Here is a 25,956-nt window from a genome sequence, read left to right on the forward strand (position 1 = left end):
CCTCCAAATTGACCCCTCGGGCAAATCTGAGGGGTCACGAGATGATTAATGGGAGAGGAAAGAAGAAAAAACAAAGATCTGACACACAAATCTGTTTTTAATTTTTGGACTTTTTCTCTGATCTTTGGTGAAATATTGGATCATTTGAACGTTTATTGAAATGAAACCATGTGAGAAGTTTAGAGGGAAAAATCACTATTTGGTGGAGCTGTTAACAACTCATAGACATCTGAAATGTGAACCCGACCACACACTGCTTTTAAGAGTAAGATGTCAAAAGCCAAAAAGGTTGGAAGTGGAAGTATAAAGTAGCATCACATGGAAATACTCAAGTAAAGTACAAGTGCCTCAAAATTGTACTTAAATGCTTGAGTAAATGTACTTAATTACTTTCCACCACTGATGGTCGGTCAGTTGATCGGTCCAACACTTTGGTCCAGACTTAAATATTTCCATAACTTTTGAACAAAGTTCCTTGAATTTTGTTATTTTAACAACTCTTGGGATTCGTACAGTTTCCATTTCGCTTCATAATCAGTCCAGAATTCTAATTTGTCCAATACTTTGGTTTATGACTAAATACCTGTTATAAAAATAACATTCCCATCAGCCTCAGCTGTATTTTTGTTAATAATTATACAATAATGCATTTAATTTTTACTGCACTTTTCATTCGCAGTGAATCTCAAAGTGCTAAAGTGTAGTTGTTTAGTGCTAATTAGCAAACGTTAACTTCTTTATGATAAAATAAACTATACGATGATCATAGTGAATATTACCTGCGAAAGATCAGCATATCGGCGTCGTCATTGTGTGCGTGTTAGTATGCTGACATATTGAAGTATAGCCTCATAGAGCTGATAGCGTGGCTGTAGACTCTTAATCTTGTTTTGTTGTTCTTATTCACGCACATTACTAAAGAAACATGCATGGTCACAATGGAGATGCACGACAAACATCAGTGGTAAATGATTTTGAGATTAAAATAGAATGAAAGAGAGACTAAACATACAATTAGGACCAAAAAAAAACAAACAACAAAATTATACCCACATGAAACTTGGAGATATTGAGAACGCCATTAATCAAAATCAATTCTCGCATATCTGGAACAACTTCAACAAAAAGCAACCGCAAGCACTACCCATCCAAAAATGGTGACATCTGGAGAGCACATTTTGAAAATCTCTACAAAGACATACCAATAAATCTGATTCACTCAGATCAATTTATTATACAAAGAAAAACGTTAGAAGAAACAATTAAAGACAACCAAAACATCCTTGATTTCCCAATTACTTGGGAAAGAATTGACCACACAGACAAAATCTCTCCGGTCAAGGAATGCTTGTGGTCCAGACGCAGAACAAACATATGTGCACAAAAGCAAACAAAGGAATATGAGGAAAAGGAGGGGCATCAATAAATACTTAATATAGCTGTTTTGTTTGTTTGTTTGTTTTGTTTTATAGCAAATGGTTTTTGATAGTCTTCTTGTTGAAGCTCATCATATTATACACTGCTACACATAGTCTGGTATGGAGTTCAGATATGACCTTATTGTATCCCACAGTCCCTCTAGGCCCAGATCAAGGTGCCTTAGTGTGGCGGCGGCTCTTTCCTTCCCTTGTTAAGTCTATAAACTCTTCCAACCAACTGCTCAAGCTAAAACTGGTTGGAGTTCTTATCTTCCAATTCATAACAATTTTCCATTTAGCAGCAAGACAACCCAATGTACATCATTTTCCTTACAGATAACCCATCTATTTTGTCTTCTCGTATACACACTACAGGACATTTAGGAACATCAACCTGGAGGATCTCTGTGAGGGTATTGTACCACTGACCAGACTGCAGGACAGTTTATCAGGGTGCCTCTTTTTGCCGCAGCCATGCCAGCATTTGTCTGACACAATAGCGTTCATTTTATTACAATTTATTGGGGTAATGCAAAATTTTCATTTGAATGACTCTATATCAGCCACATTTTTGATATTATTGGAGTTTTCCATATTCTTTGCCAATTGGCTGCGGAAAGGGGACCCATTATGTCCTTCTCCCAGCCAAGTTGTGTTGGTGAGTTACTCTGAGCTGTAGAGAGATTCACAAGTGAGACCGTACTATATATACACTCGTGGACTTTTGGACCCTTGTGTGTATTAGAGACCAAACCTTTCCTGGCAACAACATCCTGTAACTTATTGTCTTTACTCTTCTCTGTCGCCATTGGCACCCCTTTATGCAATTTAGATTTAATTATGGAGTGTATTTGTTGATAAGGCAAGAAGGAGGCATCAGTTAGATTATGCTGTTCCTTTAGATTACTATATGAAACTATTTTCCTATCACTGATTATATCTCCCAGGCATTTAATGTTAGAGCTCTGCCATCTGGCATTGACTAATAGTTTGCCTCCTGCTGAAAATAAAGGATTGTGCCAAACAGGGCAAGATGGGAGAGAGGTTCCTGTAATTTCGAGCCTTTTATGGACTAATTAGCAATTCTACAAGAGAAATTAATAATTGGATTATCGAGTCCTGCAGGAGGATTTGGATAAAACCACAAAGAAGCCAAAGATACTTTGTTGTTAAGATTAGCAATAATTCATCCCTCCAGCCAATCCTGACTGCCTATTAAATTAGAGTTATCATAACCCCATACGATAGGATATCTGATGTTAAAAGATAAATAATACCAGTAAATGTCTAGCACAGTCAGACCACTCTAATGTCTTGGCATTGAAAGGTTCTTTAGGTCTCTTATTACACCACAAAAAGGATGAGACCAAAGATTTTAACTACTTGAACCAGCTTGATGGAAATTGCATACGTAAGGCTGACATGATGAATGACAGTCTTGGGGGGAATATTCATCCTCAGCATTTCCGTCTTCCCCTACAGAGACATTGGCAAAGAAGACCATCTCTTTATATTATCTCTTACTTTTCTCAATGAACCTGGAGCATTCAGCTCATAGATTTTGGAAAGGAAATAGGGGCTATGATTATAATACCCAAGTGTTTAATCCCATTAGGTTTCCACATGAATGGTGCATAACCCAAGTCAATAGAAAAAGTATTACAGTTACGAGGTATTGCCTCACATTTACTCCCAATTTATTTTGTATCCAGAAAAAACTACTGAATGTATTGATAAGCCTTAGCGTCTTGTCGTCTGCGTATAAACTAGATTTAAAGTTATAACCTCCTATTTCATTGCCCTCTATTTTTTGGTTGGTGGACGGTACATGACAGAGGCTCTAAGGCTAAAACAAAGAGTATCGATGAGACTAGACAACGAGTCGGGTAGAGCGAGTAAGACAACAAGCTTTAGACAAAATACCATTAGTTTTCACAGAAGATATGGCACCATTATAAAATGATTTGACCCATTTGAAAATATTTGCACCAAAGCCAAATTTAGACAGCGCAAACAATAGATACAGATTCTATTCTGTCAAAGGCTTTTTCCACATCCAGTGACAAAGCTACAGCTGGGCCACAGAGAGAGTTTGCTTTGTAGATAATGTCAGACAGTCTTCTCATGTCACTGGATGATAAATATCCCTGAGCAAAACCAGTGTGGTGACATTTTGGTCTCCTAAAAAAAGTCTTGTTCAGCATTTGATTGTACTAAAAAAAAAACTCTCTAAGAAGTTCAGTTTCATCCAGTAAGCACATTTTGATTTAAAGGTTTTAAGTTTGTTTAATAATCCTGGTGAAAATTTAGCATTAGCATTATCACGGTAAATGCACCATGCTGACCCAGCTAGTAGCTAGTGTTAGGGTCAGCTCAACTCTCTCATCCAAATACGACCATTTGTGGCTCCCGAAATCCAAGATGGCAACAGTCAAAATGCAAACTCAAGGCTTCAAAATGGGAGTCCAAATAGGTGACGTCACGGTGGCTGCATCCATTGATTTTTAGAGTCTATGACTGTATCATAGTGAAGCACGGGGGTCCACTTAGTCATCATAGCTATAACCATTAGGACAAACATCTTTACATGCAGAATTCTGCAGATACAGTTTACATGTAGACAGAAAAAGACCAACAGATGCATGTAGAGCAGAATTAGGCAGATACCCACTGATAATTAACATTCAAAAGAGAGCACTCAAATTTTTTAATCACCTTAAATCCAACCCTCTAGACACCCTCCACTCCAAAGCCCTCTAAACCCAAGAGCTGAGCCCAGAAAAGAGTCCTCTATGTCAGTTGGTGCTGAGACTAACTTCCCCCTCTCAGACACACTGTGACCAGTCTCACACCAACACTGCTTTCCAAACACCAATCATAGTAAACCAAATTATAACACCATGTAAAGAAACCTATCTGGAACACTGGAAAGAGGAAACTAAAAGCCAAAGTGGATTAGAATGAGAAAAAGAGATTATGAATGGGCAGAGTATCTCTCTACTGTCAGAGATAGAAAGCAGAGACAGATCCTAACCTAGTACAGGCTCACTGACCACAGACGGACAATCGAAAAAGGACGACAGAAAAAAATCATGGCAACAGTAACTATGTATTTCTAATGATCCAAATAGAGTGAGACACACAAAGAAGCATAAGTTGAATAGGGCTTTATTACCGGCCATGGTCCTATCACATGCAAATACAATGAACAACAAGCCAACTTGAGCTGGGATCTTTTATACTTTGCCACTTCTTCAACATATGTTTTCCATTATCAGTAGACTTCTCCATTGTATGATGAGTTATGATATGGACCTGTCAATATGTCAGACATCTTGGCGTTGTTCCTATCAAGCTACTGAATTTACACCTAACACTAGATGTTGTTCCAGTTTGTCTTATTGACACATGAACATGGTGCCTCAACTAAAGGTTTCTTACATTCCTTAAGATGCATGCAACACAAAGAAAATACCTAATATCAGCAACCAAAAGAAATGCATTTCCTCCTCCTACAATTTAAAACATTCAATGAAATAAAGAATATTTACTTAAACAAGTTCAACCATGTAATTTCACATTTCAGAAAGATTAACGACCTCTCAAAAGGAGACAATATGCTGCCCGATATGTATCAACATGCCACAACTTGAGAACGAATGACGTAGAGACACACAGCACACGCATGCATTCACACACAAACACACACACACACACATACATGCACGTATGTGATGTAATCTGTTGAAATTTAATTAGGGAGATTGTTACTGAGTGAATTACTCTGTTCCTACATACGATCCATAACATTACTGTTAACTGGGGATTCATTTCAATATGGCTACTGTATGTCTTCATCCCTCCCTAAACATAAACCCTTCGTCAGCTCTCTCTCTCTCTCTCTCTCTCTCTCTCTCTCTCTCTCTCTCTCTCTCTGTCTCACACACACACACACACATCACAGTGGTGTGACGAATGAAGAAAACAGAGCTTTAGCGAGAAGTTCAAACCTTGCCTACTGTATCACCCCAACAGCTGTACATGATGTCAGATTGTCAGTTTCAGAAAGTTGAAATAATTATCAGATGCAGACGGGTTATGAACATAGTTTGACACTCTAACAAGCATATCGTTTGAAGCATACTGTCACCGTTATTTTGATATGGTTTAGCATTAAATTACACTCAAAAATGACCCTAACTGACCTGGTGAGTTCGCTCTAATTTAAGGTCAAACAGAGACTGATTTCAAGGGGATTTTGAACTTGTTTGTTCAGAAATATTTTCCCATTTTTTGAGTGATACCATGTGGACCTTTTGGACACAAGGCACATTTTTATTTCATCTCTGTTGGAAAGCATTCTTTGCTTAAAATTGCTAGATAAATCAAATATGTCAGTGTTTTTTACAGTAAGTTAACCAAAACCATAACCCAGATATTAACTACAATACCTTACCATTAAGCTCTAAACCCAGAAAAGTGGAACTAAATCTATGTCATATATATCATATCAAACATGGGTGTAGTGTATTTATCAACTCTACAAATCCATTAAAAATTTAACTTTCAGTGTCTAACTATGAAACTGCTGCAGCACTCCTTCAGCTCTGATGAAACTTGGAGCAGTGACGCATCTTGACGCTGAACTTGTCACAACGAGGAGTTCTTGCATCATTTACGGGGCACGACACGCTTTCCTTGTTTTTTCTTGCTTCCCAAGAATAAAGAGCCGTGGTTAAGATTGAATCACATACTGAATCACGACTGCCGCTGTAGTCTCTTTCCCAAGCAGAGGAAAGCATGCATTATTCAACGCGCCTCAGTAGGATTAAGGGGAAGACACCGACTTTTCAGACTCACCAGATCCCTGCAGCACTGTCAGGACGTGTGATTCGGTAGTTAGCAGTGGCTCTGGGGAGCCATAACTCTGCTTTGATTAAAGGTCTCATTTGAAAGGTCAAGAGGGAGAGGGAGGCACAAAGAGAGCAAGAGAGCAAATTGATGGACTACAGAGAGCCTTTGATTGATGGAAATGTAAAGCGTCTCTCTTCACTGTCAAAGTGAAATTTGACACGACTATGTATATTGCTGTGATAACGGTGAGCTGGACAGATGATACTCTTAAAAAAAAACCCATAAAGATTCTCTTATTGTGACCTTTTTAAGCGCAACCCCTAAAGATGCTTTCAAATTGGATGAAAAGCACGTTTTACTTTGCCTGCAGTGTTTGTGCAGTCTGAGCTGATTCGCCTCAAACAGCCAGAGGTCCAACTGTAGCAACCAAACTCATATATGCAGAGTGTGTCTGTGTATGTGTTTGAGTGACAGCTCAAACTCTGACTTTAATTTTGACCAAGAACTCAATTTCTTTCTGTTGTGTTCCTCCAGACCTTTCTGCTTTTTTTTCCTTGTGTTGCTATACATCTTCAGTCTATCTTCAGTGAGCCCACTCTGTTCTGATTGGTTAGCTTCGGAGGCTACATAAACAAACAATAATTTTGCTTCTTTTTCCCATTCTTTACACAAAATAAAAACTTCTCAAATACATCCCTACATGTCTGAGCCTGAACCTGATCTGAAAAATGAGAGTGGACAACATAAACAACCCATGGAACAACCGTAGCAACAAAAACTACAGAACAGACGGCCACTTGTGGGCATGTGTGAACAATCTGACATCATCACGAGGAGGAAGTAGAGATAACATTGCAAACAGAGCGTTCAGAGCAGGCTGATGCCCGGGCCTTTTGACTTAAAGGGAGCGTTTTTACATATGTTCGCCTCCAGTTTTGAAACTTTGACTATGTTTAACATAGACATCCAACATTACAACAATATATAAATGACAGAAAATCACAAAAAGCCTGTTATGTCCCCTTTAAATAGTGCTGTCTAGATAAAATATTCACATCCATTTGCATCTTTCCATTGACTCAGTATCCAATCTCACAAACTCTAAAATTCTTGAAAAGGCATTGTCTGGTTTATATGCCTACCATGGCTAATTACCGCTCACAAAAAGACATTTAAACCTTGTTTATAATCAGTTTAATGCTCAGTTCCATTTTACCAGTGACATTTAACATAGCACAAAGCCCCAGTGCTGTTACTATGGTTATCTGCACTTTAAAGAGCAACTTAACACTGCTGATCTCCAGTGGTTAAACTTTTCACCTCGCTGCAGTGATGTACAAGCGCACTCCGGGGTGTGTCAGTACACCGTGACATCACAGTCGGATGTGGTTCGAGGTGCGACAGCACACTTCTGACCACACGAAAGGTCACAGATGAAACAAACTTGAAACTTTCAACCAGTGATAATGCAGAAAAGTGAACCTCTAGGTGTCTTAAACAGAAAACATTTAGTTTGGTGTCAAGTTACTCTTTAATTTACTTTGTGCTAAGTTAATTTAGTTTGTTAAGCTGTTGACTGGAACTATGTTTATCATAATGGATACCTGCCAGCCAATCAGACGCAAACATCTTCAATAGAGATGAAATGTGTTATGTCAGCTACAGATAGTGAGCAACAAAATGGACATAATTATTTGAAATGTGACATTATTATTGCTGTACAGCTCCGACGTTTGTTAAAGCTTCCCTTTATAATGTATTGGTTTGGTGATTTAGTGGCAGTAATAGTAATGGTTCTCATATTTTATGCTCCATTCTCTGTACTGCCTAAGTAAATAGTACACTTGATGCTTTAATTAAAGAAAATAAATGTGTGTGTGTGTGCGTGAGCGTGAGAGAGAGAAAGTCTGTGTGCATGAGAGTATAAGTGTGTGTGTGCACTATGTGATAAAATGTGGTTGACACCTCAGTGTTTTACTGATGGGGCTCCCGCATCTGTCTGCTAACTGCTGTTCAAAACCAATGAAACTTTGTTTGTGCGATTGAATGTGTTTATGTGAATGTGTGTTTATGTGAATGGGCAATGAACTCGCTTATGCAGACACAGCAGTTTGCAGAGAGAGCAGGTAGCAGTAAAAGCAGCAGCAGCACTCACACATATTGACATATACGACTCGGGGACACGGAGGTTGGAACATTAATCACATTCAGTGAGTAAATCCTAAATAATCTATGAAATTACAATATATCACATGACGAGATTTTATATGTCTGATGTTTGCATGTGAGTGAATTGAATCGGACCAATAAATATGTCGTTGCAAAGTGGGAAAAAAATATGGAAGCCGTGTATAATGTGTGTATAATAATGGAGGCAGTGTATGGGATTATCTTTGGTATTTATGGTTGTTCCAGCTGTTTGGATGCATGATGAACTATTTCAACTGCTGTCGACAAGAAGAAAGATCGACTCCCCAAACAAATCAAGGCACAAAGCTTTGTTCAAGTACATTGGCTTGATTTTTGGGGAGGTTATCCATTCCTTTTCTTGTGGACAGTATTATTATTACTCGTGCATCAGAAGCACCTGTTTTGTGTCTTCATAGGACATTCATAACTAAACGAGTTGACAGTGGCTGCTTGAATGTATATTTAGGGGACATGATGAGGTTATTGTGCCAGGAAAACACCTTTTATAAAACATGCAAATTCTGTGCCTCAACTTTGATGTCTCAAGTAGGTTTGGATGATGTTTATACAAGTACTTGATTTCACATTATCTATGTGAGCAAATGAATTGCACAATTTTAATTAGTAATGCAAAACAACTGAGTCAGTGACAATGACTCACATTGGAGAAAAAAAAACCTACTGTTTTGTTGAAACAATTGCTGAGAGGATGAGTGCATTTGTTGTTGCCCTGCTGTGTTCCTGCTATGAGCAAAACAATCAATATTCTCAGTTTAATCTCCTCTTAGTATTTTCAGGTCAGGTTTACCCTAATTTGTTTTTCTTACCCTCATTTTATTGGGTTGGCATATACCTGACTAACGGTCCGCCGAGATGAGTAGGAGTGAGCACGTTGGTGTGCATGTGAAGGACATTATCTCACCGTGGTTTGTTATCGCAGCAGAATGGTCTTTAAATGAGGCTTAGTAATGATGATGACGGCATTATCGACACCAGGAAACTACCCTGAAATGATTCAGAGAAAGAAAGGAACAAAGGAAGAGAGAAATAGCGTGTATTGATAATGTGTTGGAGGTTAAATGCGGCAGTGGAAGGAGATGAAAGAGGCTCAGGTTCAATGCTGCAATTTATAATCTAGTCTATGTAACATTTGATACATTTAATATTCATTTCTTTCAAATTAAAAGTCCCCCTCTAGTCAAAAATGTGTTTTTGGAGCATTACTGTGCAAGATGATGTATCTGCAGCTGTTTTAAAATCTGCAGAAGTTTCTCCGTACTCACAAAAATCATCATTTGGGTTCAAATATTGTTAAGATTAGGGAAACATTATGGTTTCAGTTCAAATAACAACTTCCTTAAGGTTTGGGGACCTTCGTCATCATGGTTACAATACTAACCATGTGGTTAAGGTTAGGGGACAGTCGTGGTTATGGTTCAAGGAAAACAATATTGTTTAAGAGAGGAAACGAGCAGCGGTCTCTCATGTCTGATATTTTGTTGAGCCATCCATCCACCCCATTAGAGCCTTACTCCATCTATGACCATCGCTAATGTTAGCAAACTCTAGATAGATATTGCTGTGTAGCTGATGTTACTGAGTGTCGGTGGCTTTAAAGCAACTGACAGAGGAGAATCTCAGGAAATGTCGGGAAATCCAAGGTGCCGTCATTCTGTAGTTACTACTTGTAGCATCAATGGCTTCAACAAAAGTGGCGTTGTCTTGCTTTAATGTTGTTCTAGTTGATGTACATAAAGATTTTAACAGATATCACAGATGTCTTTGATAACCTGTTTTAAGAGTACAGACTTCAAGTTGAAATGGTCAAAATGTGTGTTTCCTTGATTTATCAAAGCTTTTAAGACATTAAAGACATTGGTGGTGTCATAACTGATGTACTTGTTTCAGATCTTATTCTAAAAATATCCAAATATCACCATTAAGATGATAATAAAACATTCAGATCTGCATATTTGATCACAACATTAAATTAAAGAACGTCTACTGTGTCTCTCCCCTCCGAGTCCAACATTCTCAAACCTCAAAACTGCAGTCGCACTTTCAGATTTTGGCTCTTTCACTCTCTCCCTCACTCCTTATGCCCATCTGTCCATAAAGAGCAATACGCCCTCCGATCCTGGCTCCCACTCGTTTTCTTTCCACCAACTATATCTGTCCATCCATCTGTCCCTCTCTTAGTCACAGCAGTGAATGCCCCTTCCAGTTTTTGGCTGAGGTCCTCTGGATGAAGTCCAGGGGCCACGGTGACCAGATGTTGCCCAGCTGTAGTAGCTCTTGTCTGGGCTGCTCTGTCACCAGGTGGCCTCTCACCTCTGGGCCCATCTGGTATAGTTCTCATTATTCACAGTCTGGTTGGGAAACCCACCAGTCCATCAGTCCAGGACTTTTTTTTCATGATGTTTTTTCCTCTAATGTTTGTACACCAGGAGATATGTCTACATTTTCTAATATAATAAACCCAGTACATTATATGTCCAACATGAAACTCCAAAATGGGTGTTAATGGTTAATAACATGGAACATTTTGGCATTTTCTTATCACAAAGAATAATGAAAGCTTAACTTTGCCTTAATTTTTCTTTTCTTTCAAATTGTGTCATATCAAATACTGTATGTACTCTGTTATAATCTTAACCAATCTGGCCAGAGTGAGTTTCATAAAGACCAGATTTTAATTTTCTACACAGTTTTTGTAGACAAAAACAAAAGAAAGATTATATTCAGTGTAGTTTAAATCCTGTTTCACACATACAAGCTGTAAGATTTTAAATATATATCTGGCAACAAAGAAAAATGAGTGAATACAGAAAAGAACAAATGTATCTTCTCATGTTTAATCGCACATGACGGCACTAAAATGCTTACAAAACAGGTTTGAAATTGCAGCAACTCGAGTCAGTCCGCATCAAGAGGTTTTTGCTCAGGAGGAAGTGATGTCATAATTACATCATATACACAATCTGTGTATATGCTTACGCTATTCGACCTATAGGCATTAAATGCAAAGATTATCAGAAGTCAACAAATCCAACAAGGTGAAAATACACCATACATGTACACAGAACTATATGCCAATATATGCATAGACAGTGTATATATTGTATAGACATGTGTATATTTGTGGTTTAGATGATTCAACAAACAATGATTTTAATTGCCAATTCATAGATAACTTTTTCAATTAATTGTTTGTTTATAAAATGACAGAAAGTTAATTATGGCCATTACTCTTTGCTAAAACCCAAGATGATATCTTAAAATGCTTTTTTGTCCGACCAACAGTCCAAAACCCTGTGGTATTTAATTTACTATGACATAAGACCAAGAAAAGACTCATATCCTCACAAGTAAGAAACATGAACTGTTGAGGGAATCTTTATCATAATAGTAGCTGATTAACTGACTAATTGTTTGAGCTCTACGTTTAACCCGTGAGAAGAAACTGTGGCCTTTTACTTGTAAAGGCTGGCTTGTCTGACCTTTTCTGGCAGCACCAGCGGTTTTGTTCTATTCAAGTCAAGTCAAGTCAGTTTTATTTATATAGCCAAATATCACAAATCACACATTGCCTCGGGGGGGGGGGGGGGGGGGGGGCTTTACAATCTGCACAGCAAAAACAACATCCTCTATCCTGACACCCTTGATCTGATTAAGGAAATACTCGCTAAAAAAAACCTTTAATGGGGAAAAAAATGGAAGAAATCTCACACACATGCAATTGATACATGTGTGTATAGAATAGTGTTAGAATATCTACTATATCTCCTATCTCTGTAACATGGCCTGTTGTATATAAAAACATCTGTGCAGAATGAATTCACCTTTGAATCGTACAGCTTATTTAATGTTGTGATTCACACATGTTTTAATGCCACGGAGCAAATCAATGGAAGGACGAAGAGGAGGATTAAACTTAAGATTTATTTAACAAAATAGAAAATGAACAATAATAATATGACCTATCAGAACAGTCGATATTGTCTGTAGTTCGTGAATGAGTTGGAAATGTGAAATGTACAAAGGAAAGGAACTGCATGGATCCGCCAGTAGCTGAGCAGCAAACACAGGTGTCAGCCATCCATCTGATGGACTTCCTGCCAATCTCCTCGAGGGAAACGTCTGCACAGAGGGCCAGTCAGCACTAGAGGGCTGCCACCGTAAATACACACACACGCACACACTCAACCTAATCTTTAGTCTGTGCGCAGCTTCATTTTGTCGGGGAATTTAAGAGCGTGAAGTCAGAAAGAGGTCAGCGAGCAGAAATAAAGGAGCTCACGCAAAGCTCAGTGACATACTGTATGTATACATGCGTTACACACCCATGGCCTCTTGCCTGGAGGTACTACTATCCCAGTCAGTTCCTGTTGAGACGAGTAGCAAGATGTGTGTGCGTGTATATGTGTGTGTGTGTCTGTATGTGTGTGTGCATGTGTGTGGCCCCTGTTGTGAGTGATGTGTCTGAAGGAGTTTCCTGCAGAGAGCTGCAGTGGTGTTTTGTCACCAGCAGAGATGCAGCAGAGAACACTACAGTGTGTGTGTGTGTGTGTGTGTGTGTGTGTGTGTGTGTGTGCGTGTGTGTGTGTGTGTGTATGTGTGTGTGTGTGTGTGTGTATGTGAGAGAGAGAGATGGCGAGTTATTGAGGACAATATTGCTCCAAGGACAGAGAGAATAAAAAAAAAAATACCAAGAAAAATGGACTAGAAAAAAAAAATGAAACAGACAGAAAGGGAGATAAATAAAGGATGAGAGAGGTATCACACACTAACGCCTCTTAGAAAACACAACAAAATCAATACGACTCCTAAAAATAAAAGCGGAGACCACCTCAGCAATTACAGAGAGACTAACTGCCAGAACACTTGCTTTCCAGTAAGAGGAGGGGTTTTTGAAGAGTGCATGTCTCAAAAAATGTTGCTTTAATCATATAGTGAATCTAAACACTGTGTACTTGAACTAGACATACGTATTTACCTTTTATGACCTTTTTAATGGCATCAAAAATCTCTATAACAGACTCGTCTTTTAAGAGAAAAACCTAAACACACTATTTTTAATGTGATCCAAAAGCATTGAATGATTTTTCTTACACAAAATTTCGGTTAACGCACTTTCCAATTTGATAAAATCCCTCTTTTCCCCAACTAAAAATGCTAAAACTGCTATTCATTTTACTTTTTTGTTTGATAATTGCAGCATCCTCAAAGCCAGTATGAGCATCTTTGGGCATAAAATATTCACTTTTTAAGTCCAGAATCCACGGAGGATGCACACAAATTCAATACACAAAGCAAAGGAATCCAATTTTTAACATATTTTGCCACTTTTTTTGAAATATATAATCTAATATCCGAGCATGCAAATGGAACAAAAAGAGAGAGAGAGGTAGTCTGAGGTGGAAGAAAATGAAAATAGAGAAAGTGTGTGTGTGTGTGTGTGTGTGTGTGTGTGTGTGTGTGTGTGTGTGTGTGTGTGTGTGTGTAAAACAGGGATGCAACCAGACAGGCTGTTGTCACTGTGAGCAGCTGTGGGTTAGGGCCCCACTGTGCCACATCACTGCTGTCTGACACACATACACACACACCTGTCAGCCTATATTACTGTTAACATTGGCGACTTGAGAGCCACGGCGGGGTGTCAGATAAAAATAGCGCGCTCTTCTTATTCATAGAATGAACAGCTTTGACGCTGATTGAAGAGGGCAGTGCGAGCGCGTGTCGGTATGTGTATGTGTATGTGTGTGTGTGTGTGTTTGCGTGGCGGCCTTTGTGTTTCCTCAAAATCATAGTGATGTGTCAGTTGACATAAATATGTGTCACTCGGAGTTTGTAGCCTGGATACAACAAGCTCAGACTGTCCTGACATGCGACGGCTCGTACTAACGTATCATGAGGCCACAAGCTTTTTAATCATATCAGATTATATAAAATGTTATTAATCAACACATTAATACTTTCGCTTGAATTCACCATGTCGTCTTCGTCTTTTTATTGAATTCTGAGGCTATTTCAATTCAGTTTGTGTAAGAATAAAACATCTCAAATTAAGAAAACACCCAGAAGGTCGTTATGTTTTCATAAACTGTTTTTTTGTTCAACTTTTCCCCTTTTTTGTTCTTTTACAAAAAAGCCCATTTGTTGCATTAAATCAGTTCTATTCCAAACCATTAGTTATGTTATTGGGCGAGTTGTTCGTTTGACTCTTCACCCCGAGCCTTAATCCAGTATTGAACCAGAGCCGTTTCTTTTCAATCGATCGATCTTTTCCTCTTTTGTTGTTAATCAATTTGCTTGGCATGTAAACAGGGAGCAGCTGCTATTTATTAAGTCATTGATCTGGAAAAGGTCATCGAGTTGCGTTCAGGCTGTATCGGTGAGGGAATTCAACAGAGGACTGTCACTGAGAGCGTTTAACGCTCGCTATGAGGCAGCAGAATGAAAATCTGTTATGCAAAAAGCCATTATACGCCTAAAATGTTAAAATGTTTGTAAAAAATGGTAAAAAAAGCATGTTAAGTCAAGTTGAGACCAAAGTTTTGACAGCAGGATAAACTCTTTGTGTCCAAAATCATTCACAATTTGCAATATAGTCCACTTTATGGTGTCCTCCCCATTTAGAAGTGCTCTACAAAGTATTATGGAGAAATGCTACACTGCACTCAACATGACAAGTAGTGTACAATGTTCACAAGTGTACAAAATAGTAGTGTCTAATAGTGTCTCACATACGCTGCATTGCCAAATGTACAGTATGTGAGCCTGAAACATTACACCCAAACATAAAATTAAGACAACTGTTGAACAATCAATCAGTATTTGTGTCTTCCCCAAACTGCTGCCACAAGATTGGAGGTAAATTATTGTCTATCGTTGTATGCTTGCGTCAAGTGTGAAGAATTCCCGTACTTGGAAATAAGGGTGTCCGCCCAAACCATGAAAATCAACCCCATGTATACCTCCCTATATCATGTAGACTTACATAGTGAGAATAAAAGTGAATGTTTTGGACACATTCGCTTGTTGGTGATTCATGTACTCCACATTATTCAGTACGAAACATTGCAGCTTCCTACAAAGAACCCAAAGACAAAATGGATAATGCAGTGATAGTTTAAGTCCTCCTGCAGCTGTTCTGACAGCTGGCGACTGTAGTGTTAGCCGGTAGCCTCAGCTGCAACTAAGCACAGGCGGAAAGCCACCAAATTGAGCTTTAAATAAGATTTCAACATGTTACAGCAAGATTACTTGCACATTTTTATACCTCTATGTAATGTTTTGTTGTGTAGTTATGTTGAAAATGTGGCATGAAAGACTTAAACATGGGCTTTTAGCGTCAAACTGAACTTATCTTGAAGAAAAATGCAACATAACTTATAATATGCATGGTACTGTGTAATGTCTGCATACAGTACAAATGCATTTAACTTTTTTACACAACTGGCACTTTAAATTCGTCACTCAATATCTGGGGGATATAGATTTGTCCTCTGAGGGGATTGATCTCATATGGGTGGACATATTTCATCAATAAGTGGCTCGGATCCAGCATATAGTCTCAATCTTTTACCCCCCTTTTTTTTCTATTTCTGTTGTGTTCTCTTTTCATCCATCTCTTCATCCCTCTCCCTATATTACTGTGTGCTTGTGTGTGTATTAGCATGTGTGTAGGAAGGTGTGATCTCACGCTGTTTTGCTGGTCTGTGTCACATTTCTGCACCTACATACACACTCACACACACACACACCCAACCACACTTACAATACAAAGCAGTTGTTGCTTGCATAACAGGCCAGCTGTGCCTGCAGTGGACGCTGTATATGAGCTATTGTTTTGTTTTAATTATCAACTTTCTCGCTCCACTAATTGGTGTTTGACATGTGGACGTACATGCACGCACACACACACACACACACACACACACCCACATGCACACCCCACCGTCCATGGTTACATAACACAGATACATCAGCGATACAGTACACCTACTGCTGCGCCACTTGCTTTGAAAGTTGTATAATACTAAACTTAAAACAAGATTAGGTCAAAACCTAGTGTATGGCTGGACCGTGTGTGGTCAATGTGTGAAATTATGGCCAGTTTGTTACAGGGATAGTCAGTGGTAGTGTCTGTAATGTGAATTCCTGGATATGAAATGTTCATCTGCAATTTTAGTAGCTTAGTTTAGTTTTTAGCAGTAATATCTGTTGTTAAAGTGTAGTGAAGTAGCATATCACGACATGGTTAAGCAACGTTTGAGTCAAAAAAAAAAAGGTTGTAAATGCAGTTGCAACAACAATACTTTCCACTCATATGTTTGATTTGAAGGGAACATATTTTAATTTTAATTATAACTATTCTAATTATCTGCTCTTTCATCCTTTTCTATCTTCGGATATATGTAAACGTATGGTCTCATCCATGTTTACGTAGGATTAGCATGCTAGGCTAACAGTCCGTTAGCTGTGTTACTTCATACTTTTGCTGCAATCCATTGTACTTAGAATTCGGAAAAAAACGATCTCCGACATGGAAAAGCGCAATGGAACGGTCATTCCAGTCGGAATTCCGGAAGTCTTTGTGAACATGTGGTACTAGCATACTACTCGATCTTTTAAAGTGTGCTAATCTGTTAAAACGGTTGACATAAGTCCTCAGTAGATGCTTGTGAAGTGCAGAGACTTGCCATACAAACATCAGTTTTCTGCAGGCTTCCATGTTTTCCTGAGCAAATGCTGTGTGACGCATTTAGATTAGAAGATCAGGATTACTGACTTCAACCTTGCAACGGATTGCAGCATTAATATCCGCGTCGTATCCTCTTTCAGAGCACACAAACACCGTAAACACAGCTGTCACCTGCCCAGCACGGTGCTGTTAAACCGGAAACACCGCAGCTACACCTTATTTTTATACAGTCTATGGACTACACACGGCACAGTGCGGCTATGCTAACGCTGCTAGCTATGCTAACTAGCTGCTAATTGCCATGCATGCTGGCAAAATGGATCCGTTGTGTCTGTTTGTATCCGCAGGTTGGTGCTCCTGTCAGTGTTGGAGCCTCTGTGTGAGACGCTCCAGTCGGTAAATGTGTGTTTTTAATTTTTTTTAATTTCAGGGCTGCACTCCCTCTCAGTCGCTTAGGGCTCTGCTGTAAATGCCCTCTGAGTACCTAATTGAAACTGTTTGCGTCGATTCATTTTAAAGAGTAAACGGCCACTGGGGAAACTCCAACACTGGGCCGGCCGACCAATAGTGTAACCTCATCACTCAGTCAGTCATTGACGGACAGTCATTTGAGTTTCAAACAACCTTCACTCCATTACTCATTAACTGATGGCTTTAATGAGTTTTAATTCCATTGCATTAATGCATTTCTGCATGTAGGTGTTAAAATATTCAAACACAGAAACCTTTTTGTGTGTTTGTATAATACAAGACGGACTTCCAGCTTATTTATGTTTGCTGTGAATCATTCACATTCAAACCGAGACGTGCCTCCTCCGAGATCTGATATCAGCCAACTGTCAAAAATAAACATGTGGAGCTTTTAAATTTGTGATGTTAAGTCACAATGATTCAGACCGTAGTAAATCAAGCTATCTTCTGTCTTTGTTGTTTCTTCAGCCTCCGCAAGTGAGTGACAAACCACAAATAGCTGTATTTTGTTCTTTGGCGTGCTTCTTTCTCTGTGGCACATCATTAACAACAAACTGAAGTAGCAAGCATGAAATTCATCTGTACACAGGAACTGTATATATTTATACACTATATGGCCAAAAGTATGTGGACACCCAAACGTTACACCCCAGTGGGATTACCGAACATTTCATTGGTTTTCCACATGATTTAGGAACTTGGCTGCATGGACTTGCTCCCATTCAGCCACAAGAGCATGAGTGAGGTTGAACACCAGGCCTGGCTTGCAATCTGTGTTCCAGCTCATCCCAAAGGTGTTGGATGGGGTTGAAGTCAGCGGTCTGTGCAGGCCAGTTAAGTTCCTCCACACCAAATTGAAAAAAACATTTCTTTATGGACCTCGATTTGTGTACGGGGGCGTTGTCATGTTGAAACATGATGGGGCCTTCCCCAAAAAGTGCCAAAAAGTTGGAAGAACACTCTTGTTTAAAATGTCAAACTCTCAATCAGATCTCAATTTTCTCAGCAATGCTGGAAGTATTGTTATCCTGTAGCTAATAATCACATCACACTGTAGGGCTTAATAGTGGAGAAAGGCATGTTTTATGATGTTCCTGCTTTGCTTTATGTTTCCTGTTTTGTGAGAAATTGTGTGTGAGAATGAATTCTTTAGATTTGCAGAGGATATACCCTACTTGGGCAACCAAAGTGGCTGAGTGATTAAATAGATGAGTCCTTAATTTAAATCCACGCATCCTAAAAGATTTACTGAAGTGCCCTTGCTCACAGTGCTTCAGTGTTAACAGCCTCAGGGATGTTGACTGCGTTCCCTAGAGTGAGGAAACACAGAGAAGAAAGTCACATAATCAACTCAAGACACATTTTTTGAATACAGATCATAATGTATGTCAGTCTTTATTGTGAGATTCAGGGAAATTCAGCTCATGCACAGCATACTTGGGAGCTATATTAGAGGTGTTCAGCTCTCAATCAATGATGGACGGGAACAGCTGAAATGCTGAACCCTTGAACCTTTTCAATCCACTTTAATATTTGATGTGGTTTACTAAGCTACCATTGTTACCATTGTGCATGAAAGGTGCTATAAACAAAAAGTAAAATGCCTTGCTGCACATTTTCCTTCAGCCTAGTGATAATTTCTTTGCTGTTTTTGTCTGGGAGCTCATTGTGTCACCAACATAAACTGTAAAAAAAATATGGATGTAGCCACCATGACGTCACCCATTGGTTTCTGAAGAGCGGTTTTGAAGCTCAAAGTGGGCGTCGCCATCTTGGCAGTGCCTGACTCTGCCTAACTCCTGGCTAATCCAAAATAGGCGAAGAGGTGGAGCTGAGTGAAGCCTGGTTGCTGAAACAAGCCACCTAGCGGCTAGCGACCTGTCACTTAAAGCGGCCACATCCTTAATTATGCATAACTTTACGGCTTAATAAATGAGTAAGTTATAAAAGTTGTCATGAAAGGGGAAATTAGCTACAGAGACCAAAACTGTTTTTTGAAGCATGCTGTAAACATGTTTATTTCTGCTGTAAAATTGTGAATTTTAACATGGGGGTCTGTGAGGATTGACTCACTTTTGAAGCCTCAAGTGGCCATTCGAGGAACTGCAGTTTTTGGCACTTAGCTTCATTTTTCAGCCCTGGAGGTTGCTGCTTGGTCACCACGGACAAATCTGATTGACTTGGTGTTTAGATAAATGTCAGTCTGTAGGTTATCAGATAAAATAACAGTGATACTTAAACAATACAATAAAGTAAGTGAGATATTTACAGGAAAACCAAGATCAAACAGAAAGCTTCATTATTTATGAACTTAAAACCAGGTTTTTTATGTTTCATTTAGACCATTTAACAGTGTTTTTATTGTAACAGAAATGCTGGGAAACACTGAATCAAAGGACCTTGTGCAGACAGAGCATGAATGAGGCATGAACAGCAGACGATGGGCTGTCGGGTGAGAGGCCCAAACAGCCTTGCAAACGCAAAAGTTCAGCGTGAGTGAAGTGGTCATTTTCTGCAACTGTAACAACGCTTCAGAGCGAACACAATGGCGTTTTTCAATAGAATAGGCCAGTAAAGAGCATTTAAATTCAATGTACGAGTGCGCTACATGCTGCTGGTGCTGTTCTGCTCTGTGTGTTGCAGCACTGCTGGTGTTTCTGTGGTGAAGAGATTGAATTAATGAACTGTTGTTGCAATCAATGCTACTAACAGAGGCACCACTGGCCCACCGCCGCTGCTCAGAGCACTGTTTGTTGTATCACTCGGTAAATGAATTCCCCACTAGAGGTTTAGTGAACCACAACAACTCTTTGTGGTTAACACCTCTGTGCTTATCATGATACCACTGCTATTCCACCTTCTGTTTTCAGACAGATATGATAAGTACAGTACTCTTTTTTTTTGTAAATATTATATAATCACAGATTCCATTTTCATTTAAAGGTTCCCTGTGGAGTTTTTATTGTAAACAAACAAAGTTTTATGGTTGAATGTTATGATAAAGTGGCTTTCATACTAATGAAACGTAACTAAATTGAGGTTACTATATGTGACTGGCTGGGTATCGTTTAAAACATTACGATACCAGTACCAATACCAGTACCTTTAAAGTGATACCGATACAAATAGAGTATTTTTTTTCGTCTACTTCATTTGACATCCATCATGTAAATGGAAGCTTTCAGTTGCTCCCCATCCAAATAATTTGTACACAAATACATTTTGACAGTGTTCAAACCATTAAAATATTTATTAAATAACTGCACAAAACTGTACAATGTAGTATTATCACCACACATTATATGGGTTGCAGCTTCTGCAGTAGTTGACCGATCACACATCAAAGATCGCTTGCGGTGATTGGCTGCAAGCAAAACCATAAAAATAGTTATTTTTTCTCGATCTGGGTACATAAAAAGGATCAAATGCAGGTATTGTTTGACTGGAGAAGTTTCAATACAACTTGTTACTGGGTTATTTCAGTTGATACCTTAAAGGTGACTCCATGACATGACAAGGAAACAATTGGTCACTTGGTACCATCTTATTTGGAGCCCATAACACACTGGGCACCTCAAACAGGCAGACGGTGTAGTTAGGGGCCGATCCAAGAAGCAAATGTGAAAAAAACTGCAGCTTTTCTGGAAGATTTACATGCATTGATGCAGACAAATAAAACAGTGACATATCCTGATGAGTTAAAGCACTTCAGCCTGCAAAGATACACATGAAACACTGCCGGTGTTCGTTGCTCTTACGCCTGTAATTTCTGAAGATATTCTTCTACAGTGCAACAATCCTTTTATAGGTTTTTACAGTATCTGGATGACTGGTTCGCAGAAATGTTTCCATGACTTGTAAACTGCCCTGTTGAAAGGACCTTCCAGTAATTGAGTACACTGTAAAACATTTTGAACTGCGTCATAAAAGCAACTTACAGTAAGTGCTTCTGTGGAGCACCAAACGACACGCCATAAAACTGTTGATGTAGGAGCATGTTGATGGTTTATTATGATTTAAGCTACAGTTAACATAGATTCGCTTTTATAAATCCACTCAACGTCGTTTGAAATATGTTACGTCTATTAAGTTAAGTTCAGGAAATTACAATTTTTAATGTAGTTTTTGTCAGTTGGGCTGAAAATTTAGCAACATAACTTGAAATTTTTAAATTTTACACTTGTAATACTGTGTTTATTTACAGTAAAAATACTCTAGTAAGATAATATAGTGCTGTTGCTACTCTTGGCTGCCACCACTGCAACTACAAACACTACTTTTCCTCCTCATTGTGTATCAGTAGCTTCTCAGTAGCATTGACAGACAGATAGCGATGGTGGGTGTGTTTTTTGTTGTAAACTCTCATTGCAGCATGCCGCTTCATTAGCAGCTCTGTGTTTGTGCTGCATGTACAGTACACAGCCTGGTTGTAAAAGCTAACAGGATGTGTTGCTGTGCTGCTCTTTGAGGTTACCACCTGTTCGCTCACTCAGTCTTGTGTTCTCATGGAAACCAATACGGTGAAGAGCCCGGCCAATCAAACAAACAATGGCCTCTTTGTTTTTCCACTTGTGTGTGTGTGTGTGTGTGTGTCTGCCTGTGCACACGTTAACGTCTGTTTCTCTTCAGTGTTTCTTCTTCTGCTGCTGCTGCTGCTGCTGCTGCTTGCGTTATTGACTTGGAAATTACTCTGTGGGTCCGTCACGCAGTGCACTCACCTAATTTTCCCTCCCCGTGTTCACCTGTAACGTTCACTCAGAGCTATTAAAGTTTGACGTGCAAGTCTGGCACTTGTGGCTCGGCGCGGCTGTTCAAAGCAGGCCTGCTGCATTAAGGCTAGACTTCAAATGGCAGATGACTCAAATGTTCCTGATCTATGTATTCCACAGCGGTATTTATAGCTTCAATAGATCGCAGAGGGGTGGAGGCACTCATTCTCTTTCTTTGTCTCTCTATATACACTATACCTCCTTCTATGTCTCTATCTCTGCCTCTTTTTTTTTTGCTTTTTCCCCCTTCACCCTATAGTGTGTTTGATCACTCGCTTTTTTTTTCCCTGTATGTCTTTGCTATTCAGTGTCATTTAATTTATTCTTCCATCGAAACTAAATGTGAATGTACATTTATATCTTAGGTGTGAATTATCTACGTGTCATGTTCCAGATCAAGACAAAAGTCCTTCCTATTTATATATTATCTTACAGTGTATATGAAGGTAACTATAAGCGAAACCTTATGATGGAAATAAATGAAAAAAATTACACAAAAAAAAAAATTGAGACACCTACATGAGACAGCTACCGAGAAGACAAACAACATTCATAAATAATTTGACAAAACAGCCTAACCTCAAGGACAACTTAGTAGCTTTTCTGAAGCTTTTAGATGTTTGATTTTTTTAGAGTATTTTAACAATTTCTCATCCATGAATCAGGATGTATTAATGAATTATACTTTATATTTACTCATCATTCTTTTGATTCATTGACTTTTAAGCCATCGTGGATGACAAGTCTTTAAATTGCTCGGGGACAAAATGGAAATTCAAAAATGTCTAGTTTTTCATGATGAGTGCGGGAAGATCATGTGATACGATCAGAAGCTCCAAAACAACCACTAAACGGACCTTAAGGTGGGTCAAAAATCAACTTTGAATCTCAACATTCATGCAAATTTATGAAATACTCTACTCAGCTACAAACAGAAGGCGACATCATCAAAAAATGTTAGATTTTGCCATAAAAACAGAAACTTGTCTTGCAAAGATTCAATTTTTTTTGTCTTTTTTACAATTTTTTATGACGTATAAAGCAGTATCTATTAAAAGTCACATTCTGAAAAAAGCAGATTACAGAGAAAACACAGAAAATATAAACATACACATAGGCATGGTAATGGGGTAAACTTGGATACTTGATATTACAAACTGGGTCAATATTAGTGGTTAAAAAATGTTAAAAACATACAAAATAAATATAATTCCAAATACAAATACATAATACAACTCTTTAAAAGTACATAATGTTTTCTCTTCTTTCCTTTCTCACCAAACATTTGTTTCTGCCTTCATCAGAGTGATATCAGTGGTTCAGGTTTATTATATGTACAAAAAAGTTTTTCATAAAATACAAAATTTACAAGAGAACTACTGTATAAATGTTCATTAATATAAAACATACATCAGTGGGTCCTTTTTTCAATACAAAACAGCAAATTCTGTACTCTCCCAGTGATAACAATACTATAACAATTAATGGGGATTGGATTAATCTAATAGTTATTAATAGCTTGAAATGTACAATCAAGTCTTTAAATTCCATCATTTTGATGCAAAAATAGTCAAAAAAATTCATAATTCAGTTTTTACAGCAGGAATTTTCTTCTGCAAAGGCTAGAAAAGCACATGAAACAGAAAAAACTTCCAATATATCCTCGTATTGGCAGGGTTAGAGGTAAACAGAATCGAGACGTTGTAACAAACAACAGTCCAGCAGCGTATCAGTCTAATCTTCATCACAGACACTGAATAATGAGAGACTACTCTTCCCCTTTGTCGCTGTCTCCTCCTTTTATCTCCCTCTCTCTCTTTCTCCGACCTGTCTCACCCCCTTCGTAGTCTCTCTCTCTCATCCCCCTCCCTTCCTATCCTGCCGCTCTGCGTCTCTCTCTTTTTTCGACCCTCTCTCTCTCTCTCTCTCTCTCTCTCCCTCCTCCCATCTCAAGCCTCATTAGCGTTAACAATCATTACCCCGTCTCACTGATCAAAGAGGAAATCTCAGACTGCACTTAATTATTGATGCTCTTAAAGAGCTTATCGTTTAAAAAAAAAAAAAAAAAAAAGCCTTCTGACTTCACCGACTGCTTTAACTGGTCACTGTCTTCTTCTTCTTCTCATCATTTTCTCTGTCCCACTTTCTTTCCCCCGCTGTGCTGTGTCTGCTACTGCACACATTCATTTTGCAGATCATATTTAATGGTTGGATAAATCACTAGGTGGCAGCATAGTAACACACGGTGCATACATTGACAGAGCAGCCCATACTGTATGCATGAAAATGAACTGCACTGCACTGTATCATGCGGTCTGCTAATAGTTTAAGACACAGTATTGAGTGAGACCAGCTTGATCCCGGATTATTGGAGATGTTGAATAACTGCTGCACCGTTCATCTTTTCATTTATCTCCTCAATTCCTCTAAACGGTAATTACCCCGATCAATGAAGGCAGGTCGATTCCAGATCAATTGAAATAATGTTCCCCCTGACCCATTAATGACCTTTTTACGACCCTCTGAAAGCATATCAGTACCTCGCCAAGTCTGTTAACCTTCGGTGTCTCGCGGTTAATGAGGAGGTCATTTCCAAAACAATTAGGAGCTGTTGGTGAGGAGGGAAGAAAATGCTCAGTGCTCATTCTCTATTAAAGGAGAGGTCCATATTTTAATAATAATGCATATGGTCATGTGCTGTAAGTGTTGTTTTAAGGCAGATTTGAAAGAATGTGAACCTTTCATTTAAGCATGGAGTCAGAAAAAGTGTATTTTGTCAGTTAATGTTAATGCAAATGTTGATTTTATTTCCATTTATTTGTCAAGCACAGCGTCATTGTCAGTTCAAATAACCTGCTACATGCTATTTTAAAAAGCATGGTGATCTAATTTAGTCATTTTGATTCAGATAAAGTAGTACTTATTTGAAATCTTAAGCAAAAAATGATTTTAAAAGAGTACTTTAAAGCTGCTATAATCAATATTTTTGATAATCACGATGTATTAAATGGCTACGTGTGAGTGATAGTGATGAGCCTACAGAGAATTATCAGTGACTCTGCAGCTCCTCTCGGCTTTATAGCAACTTTAAGCTCATTGTTTAGCTGTTTGGCTGCAACTTTACTGTTTTGGTTCATGCTCATTGCTCTCATAGTGTTGTATTTGACTGTAGCAGGCAGCTGTTTTCAGAGAAAAAGCTCTATAAACCTACTGTACACTACCTGCTCAGCACCAAACGGCAAACAGACACAGTTAGCGACTAGCAGCTAAGCATTTAGCAGCTAAAGAGCCGGATATTTCCCTCAGGAGCTGGTGGAGACCAAAAACAGAGCTAAAAGAGAGTGAATATTGGTCAGGTGGACAGAAACACGACTTCAAATGAAGGATAACGCTGCTTGTAACTGCTGGATGTGTAAACAAACAACTATTTGCTAACAAGCTAAACATATCAACTTAAAAGGTGATGAGATGACAGACTGCCTGCAAGTTGCCAAAAAAAATATTATGAATGTCAAATTAAGAGCATCTTTCACAAGACATGCAACTT

The 25,956-nt window shown here is 38.7% G+C and overlaps 1 long non-coding RNA gene across 1 annotated transcript; it reads left to right on the plus strand.

The window, feature by feature from the left end:
- The first annotated feature begins 167 nt into the window (after nt 1-167).
- Nucleotides 168-25,944, plus strand: LOC122973736. Its single transcript, XR_006400120.1, has 3 exons — nt 168-295; nt 20,383-20,392; nt 25,933-25,944. It is a non-coding gene; the product is annotated as an uncharacterized LOC122973736 (long non-coding RNA).
- The last annotated feature ends 12 nt before the right edge of the window (nt 25,945-25,956 follow it).

This window comes from Thunnus albacares, chromosome 22 (assembly GCF_914725855.1).
Source record: "Thunnus albacares chromosome 22, fThuAlb1.1, whole genome shotgun sequence".
Lineage (NCBI taxonomy): Eukaryota > Metazoa > Chordata > Actinopteri > Scombriformes > Scombridae > Thunnus > Thunnus albacares.